This window comes from Nansenia antarctica, assembly GCF_963989245.1.
Source record: "Nansenia antarctica genome assembly, chromosome: 18".
Taxonomy (NCBI): domain Eukaryota; kingdom Metazoa; phylum Chordata; class Actinopteri; order Argentiniformes; family Microstomatidae; genus Nansenia; species Nansenia antarctica.
Window position 1 is genome coordinate 15746744 of NC_137691.1, and position 7497 is coordinate 15754240.

A 7497-nucleotide genomic window follows, 5' to 3' on the forward strand; every position below is an offset into this window, starting at 1 on the left:
CAACTCACAACAACTCATTTCATGTTCATGTCAGGGTTCTGTTGTTGTTCCCTGAGGCAAAGAAATAATAGCAATACGATTGGCTGGTGCTGAGATCTTACATTTGATCATGTTGCCTTTTATCAAGGCCAGTCAGAAACGTTCTGAAGTGTTAGGCTGTCTTGTTGTTTGTTTTGTCATTTTGTGTAGTGTGCTGCGATTTTCCCGTCATGACATCAACTTTCTATTGTACAGTTTTCTTATAATGTTGTTTTTCTTTTTTTCATACTGTTATGTACCGACTTGTTACCACTGCGTCTCTTTTGGGAATGTTGAACCACAGGATATAATGTCTAGCCTAGTTGAAGCTGCTACAACCAATGTGGTATGTAGCAAACGCTGTCACTGGTCTAGAAACCCTTATTTTTCTCCCTCACTCATAACCTCGGGATGTTAAGCGGTCCGTATTCGAGGCCGGCTTCTAAACGCATTGATTGATTGATTCTCACGTCCTTTGGATTTGGGCCGAGGCAGCTCGTTACTTGCTCCTTTCATTAGAGCGAAAAAAGTGATGAGTCGATTTTTAAAAGAAACACAGCTCGTGGTTCATTCAATTTAAAAAAAAAAAGATAGAAGATTAAAAAACACAGCTGGTGCACCAACCAGCGTAGGGCACAGCCGCTTCATTATGGATACATCATCCGACCCCAGACTCTGAAGTCAGGTTCAGACTACCGAGTTGGGCTTTAGCCAGGCAATAATAATTCACTTCACTGACCACCAGATAAAAAACAGGTTAAAGGTTCAGTGTGGCCAATTAATTAAGTCAATCACATGTTCAACATTCCAAAGGTAACTTTTATTTCCTATCTTATCTGTTCATTATGAAACATTGTTTTACATGGATGAAAGTCAACGTGTATTTTTAGCTATTCTGTTTTTGAATGACTGTTTTCATTAAGTACTGCATGTGTAAATAAGCCTGCTCTTTTTTTGTTAGTAATACCTGCGTGCCTCATAAACTGTGATTGTGTCAATACTCTGGCTGTTTCTTTCTAGCCCTTCTAGACCACACACACACACACACACACACACACACACACACACACACACACACATCGATCCATTTATCAAACACGTATTAAGGGATATTAAATGATTTGACTCTGAACAAGTATTGCTAGATGAGCAAATCCTCCAGTTGGTATTCTACTGGGTATTTGATTCTCTGACAGTCAATGCTAGCTATGCATATAGATGCTAGGAATATCCCTCCACTACGTGACCACATAGCAGCCAGACACGCTAGACCAAAGTCGTAAAAATTCCATGCCTTGATGTCTCTCTTCACATGTCCACAGATGAACTGAACTGCGATTATTTTAGAAGACGATAGAAGAAATAGACACAAATTCTAAGATAGAAAGCACGTGCACCTTCTATTATTCAAGAAACTCTTAAGATATTTTTTCTTCTTTCAATGAAATGGAAAGAAAGGATCAGTGTTGTTGCTGCTGAATCCACACAAAAATAGAGCTAAGTGTGTCTGGACAGGAAGCCAGTAGTGACCAGTGTGTGAAAGCACGTGGAGGCAGCATGAGGGTTCACAGGACTGCTCTCCCCGTCCCGTAAACCCTTTTTTTTTTACATCAGGCTCTAAGTGGATCCATATGGTGGAGTGATCAACGTAGGGCGTTGTGTTTAAATCACCAGGGAGCTCTGTGCCGAGTGAGTAACCACTACACACCATACAGAGGGGTTTAGGCCGGGGTTAGGGGAGAGAGGGATGGGGTTGGGGTTGGGGGAGAGAGGGATGGGGTGGGGGGAGAGAGGAATGGGGGAGAGAGGAATGGGGTTGGGGGAGAGAGGGATGGGGTTGGGGGAGAGGGGGTGGGGGGTGGGAAGGTGGTGGGGGGTGCTGAGTTCAGATAGACAGTACTGGAGTTGACTTTCAAGATGTTATGTTTTTGACTTAGTTAAAACCCCCGAATTAAGTAATTATAGCCAACATCACTGACTAAGTAAAACTACCTGAACTAACTAGTTACAGCCACTGTGCCATACCCCTCCATACCCCACTAGGAGGCTGCTAACTAGCCAACTTTGCTGTAGAGTGATAAGCCCTATATTGTTGCAGTGTGCCATCCAGATGTATTTCACAGCAGAGTTCTAGCTGGAGGGAAGGTTTCCTGTTTTAAGTTAATACATCTATAATCCATCATACTATGATTCATAGGGTGTTGTCGGATGTGGGTCTGTTTCCCACCCAGCTCCATGACAAATGAAACGAGGACTTATTTAAAAGGACAGGCGCAAATGGATCATTGTCATTTCTGTGCAATTTCCAACACAAATCACTTGTCATGTCATTGGAATAATTGGTAATTAGACATGGAGTGCTCCGATTTGATTGAGCAAAATAGTGCTAAGCAGTGTCTAGAAAATAAAATACTCTCGAAAATACTCTCTCCTTCTTCTTTTTTTAAACATTGATTATTCAGCCATAGATAATAGTCTGAAATGCATTGCACACCATTCAAATGGCATTTGTATTCAAAACTCATCTTCATCCAATGCAAATATTAAGTCTAAGATGGCTGATTTCTCTCACATTTTGCCACTTCTTTGCTCATACAAATTGGAGCCCAATTATGTTGGAAACACTATGGAGAGTAGTGGGTGGCACAGACCAAACCATCATTAAAAGTCATATTTCATCTCCCCACAACCCTGTGTGTAGGCACAGCACAGACGGCTACAAATGTTTCATGTCAATCCATCATCCGATCCATTTATTTCTGAGAAACTGCCAGATGCGCATTTGAAAATGTCTCGACGTCTTAAGGTCAGTTATATAAGTTACAGCTCAATCATTGTGTGGTTGTGCTCTCCGAGCCTTGCAGCCAGCAGTTTGAATGTACAGCAAGGAGGAGAAGCAAATATGGCAGAAGCGAAACATGGCATGAACGATGCGCTTGAAGGGATGTCAATGGTGTAGAACAGGGCCTTCTCAATCGCCTGAGACTCATGTTGCAGAGCCGAGGAGAGAGTTGCAGACTCTAATAGGCCTCAGCTTCACTTGAAAACAAGCTGATCTCAGTAGGCCTGCTGTGAACAAGCTAGTATTCTAGACACGTTGAAGAACAAGCGTGTCTTCATAGGACACGTTGACACACATACTCCCATTGAAACTGGTATGGGGGAAACAAGTCAGCGCAACAACATTTGAGCTGTGTTCGGTTTTCTTTCTCAGACACACTGTTACAGCGAAACCAATCCACCTGGATTCAGTCTGTTGTAGAATGTTAACGTTCAGAAGAGAGGATTTCAAGTATTTAGGGTTGGGGTTACTTCCTATTGTTGTTTCTACAACATGGATATTAGGAAGTAGAGGTCATTCTGGAGATTTATTTCCTAAAGCTATTTCCTATAACTGTGTAATCTGGCTGCTGAATATAATCCTCACTTCATGGGTTCCATGGCTATGACTCTATACGATTGGAAGCAACTGGTTAAGACTGTTCTCCCATCATCCCCCATTTTCAAAAAACACAGCATGCATCTCTCTCTCTCTCTCTCTCTCTCTCTCTCTCTCTCTCTCTCTCTCTCTCTCTCTCTCTCTCTCTCTCTCTCTCTCTCTCTCTCTCTCTCTCTCTCTCTCTCTCTCTCTCTCTCTCTCTCTCTCTCTCTCTCTCTCTCTGTCAGGGTGGAGGGTCTACATGGAGGAAAATCAGGACCCCTCCCTCTAACCCTGCCCCCCTTCCCCCCTTCCTTCCGTTAGGGTGAACCCCCCCCCAGCACACACCAGGCTCCCAGTCATCGCATGACAAATAGCAGGCTCTCCCACTGGCATGCCATTAAACCCCTCTGGATGATAAATATGATCGGGCGCCGTTTAACATGGAATGAAAGGCTTCAACACAGACGTTTTCAATCCCATCTGAATCCCTCTACTTCACCACTACTCCCCCCCCGCCTGCGTCTCATAGGAGAACTGTTTGCATTTTACATCTCTTTTTGTAAAAGGTATTCCATATATTTGCAGGTTGGGGAAAAAAAGCAAACCTAAAAAAAAAGGTCATGCTATTCTTTTTTCGAAAGTACTCCACACTATTCTGTAAAACGTTTCCATTGCAAGAACTGTGATTGCATGATTGATTTCTTTTTTTATAGCGGAACTATAAAACACCAGATTATGTCATACACATGCAATACAATGAATAAAGACAGACATAAAAACAGGGAGAGGAAGAAATGTCAACAAGACACAAACAGATAATAAAAGTAGTATAGGCATGGGAGTTCAAACTAAAAAACGGAGTGACTGAAATACTAAAAGCACCCTAAGTAAAAGCAAGGCTAAAAAGGCTAAAACGTTTTAAGACAACATGACTCTTTTAAAGACAAATGAAACTGATCACAGAGCTACTCTCACAATGACTCGGGGCATTAGCTTTATTTATGTCATACTGCCACCTGCTGCATTTACAAAGTCATTACACTTCATTCGAAGGACATTTTGTCTCGAGGCAGGAATGACAAACATGTCTCATGTCTAAACAGTTCATACACATTTATAGAAAGGCAGTTGTGTAATATTTCAAATTACAGTTTTAAACCACACAAGAGTCCCCCAAAGGCAACACTTTCACAACAGCAGCATGTCCAGTAATCCCATTGGACATATCAGGCCTATAGCTAGTTAGGAGAAATCACAATAACATTGCGAAATAGAAGAGGGCAGATTGGGTTCACTTCCCCGAGCAGACCATTGCGAATAAATATATATATATATATATATATATATATATATATACAGTACATCATTTTTAGATGCTATTATGACTTTCTATCTGCATTTGTAATGTCTGATGATGGAATTACGAAACCCCAGTAATTATAATATAATGATATATTATAGTCCTCATATTATGGTAAAGAGGACCAGTTTACCGTAAACCACTCGACATGACGCATCTAATCGTTCCACAAGGAACGATTAGATGCGTCATGTCGAGTGGTTTACGGTAAACGGGTCCCTCTTTACCATGTGATCTCACACAATGTTTGTAAACATGCGTCAGCCACATGTGATGTTTGTAAACATGCGTCAACCACATGTGATTCTGACGGTGACTACGTCATTTGCCCGCGGTCTGGCCAATCAGAAAACGGGGGAGTGTCAGGGGCGTGGCTCTGTGCGTGTTGCGCTATGGAAAAATCGACGGGGAGATCCTGTAATCATGAGGATCGAGGCAGGGTGCTTCAGGATGAAAATAATGACAATCGTCTCAGAGAAACAGGTGACGACCACCCGAATGAAGACTTGATCTGTCTGACGGGAGGAGAGAACACGCACTTCCAGCATATCGACGTAAGTCATTTTATTCGTTGTTATTATTACAGGACCATTTATTACAGGAATTTTAATATATTTGAATACAACTGACACACTTATCTGAAAAAGGTTATCCGAGATAAATAAGGAAAAACAAGCCACGGTAACCTGGAATAAAGTGGGGGAAAAAAGAACCTTCTAGAAATGTCGATTCCTCAAAAATGTTTAGGAAACAATGACATTTCGTCGATAATACCTATAACAGTAGCGGTGAACTAATCGAATATACTGTAATTTCACTTCCCATCATTATCATCATCCAAGTTATTATGGGTAAATCTGACTGCGTCAGAGCGAGCGAGCGACGAGCGCAATGGAACCTTGTTGGGAAATTGAACCAGAAGATACTGGTAAGCCAAGCGCACACAACAATAACATGGCCTTTAGGGCGATTCATAATAAGTCTACATATTTGATTTCGAAGGAAGACTTTTATGTCAACAAGCGAGGGGGTTGGAATAGGATGCTGCGCAGGCGATGGGAGCTGTGCGTAAAGGATCCTGAGAGGAGGATGTTACGCAGTTCATATTGGCATGGTCACTTTGTTTCCTCATGGCCTTATTGACAAACACGGTCGAACACAAACCTCGAGATTAACGCTAATATAATAAATGTAATACTAAAATAAAAGATCGCATCTGAATATTAGAGACTTCAACGTTGCTCTTACAATGCATGTTTTTTTCTCTTTTTTTCGGAAAATAGGTCGACATGTTAAAAGTAGACTGTGTTACTAATATAATGTTACCGTTTGGATATTATTTCTATTGTACGTCGATCGAGACTAAAGTGACAGATTTTCTGGGAACAATAACAGTGCGCACTTGATTAATGTAAACAAACCATAACATGATTTCCAAACATAGGGGGCGCTGTTGACGCAATAGTACTAACGACTGTGGGACTGACTTTCCCCACATCCATTGGTTATTATCATCCTCAACTCTCTGTTTACCTCAGGCTTCATTTTTTCATATTGCGTCTTCATTAAAATTAAGCCTATTTTAGAATACTTTGTTATCATTTACAGATATAATAACTAACTGAGGGGCAGTGTAAAATGAGTCAAAACATGCACCAATCAGTGTTAATGCCCCCCCCTTGTGATTTAGCAGAATAACAGTGCCATAGTAAGGAAGTCATTTATCGGGGCTTGGCTCTATTTGGAGCTGGAGTTGAAACCTACACCTTCAGAGAGAGCCATCTCACAATGGGAGTCTAACACACCTGTTGTGATGCCGCTGTCGTTGTTGACAGTGACGCCGTAAGCGCTCTCACCGCTGCCTAATGACCCGAGCGATCGAAGACGGGATACACCCCACTGCTAACCTCTGGGGGGGGCCGGCCATGAAACACTCACCACCTACGGCTTCAGAGGTGAAAATGACGCACACAGCCATCTCTGCCCCACTAAGGGGGTCTGTTTGTCTGTTCGAGCTCAGTCAAAGTGTCAGCAGTAGAGTACGCTTCATGTCTGGGCTTGGGCACTGAACCCCCTTCGCTGGCGAGAGAGCTACAATAAGAGAGGAAGAATGTTCCCTTCTGAACATTGTGAATAGAAACTAGATACTAGAAAGGAAACATGATCATGATAATCTGGAACAAACTAAGTCATACATGATGATAGTGTGGTGGGGTAGGTCAATGCTGAGAAGTGATGTTGAAGAAGGTGATTGTTAAACCCGGTGAAAATGGGAACATTTCATCTTTAATATATCATAAATGCTTTACCTGTTACGTCTCTATATTATCACAGACCCGGGAAAAAAGGCTGTTATGTTATGAGGTTACAGATGACATCATAACCAAATTTTTTTAGAACCTCATTGCAAAAGCCAAATGGTAGCTAAAAGGACATAGCATAGCAGGCCCTGGCCTTGAGTGGCGACTTAAGTCCTTCGGAGAGGCTGTTTACCACACCCTCCCTCCTCAGAGCAGTGTAAAAAACTAACCCACTTTTTTCCGAGACAAGAAAATATGTGACCTCAATAAAGCTTCTGCGGTTCTACTGCGAGGTTACTGTTCCAGACAAACAAACAGACAGACGGAACAGGAGCGGGCAGCCCAAACATAAAACAAGCAGGGCTGCTCATCATTCAGAATTAAACTACTGATGGTAC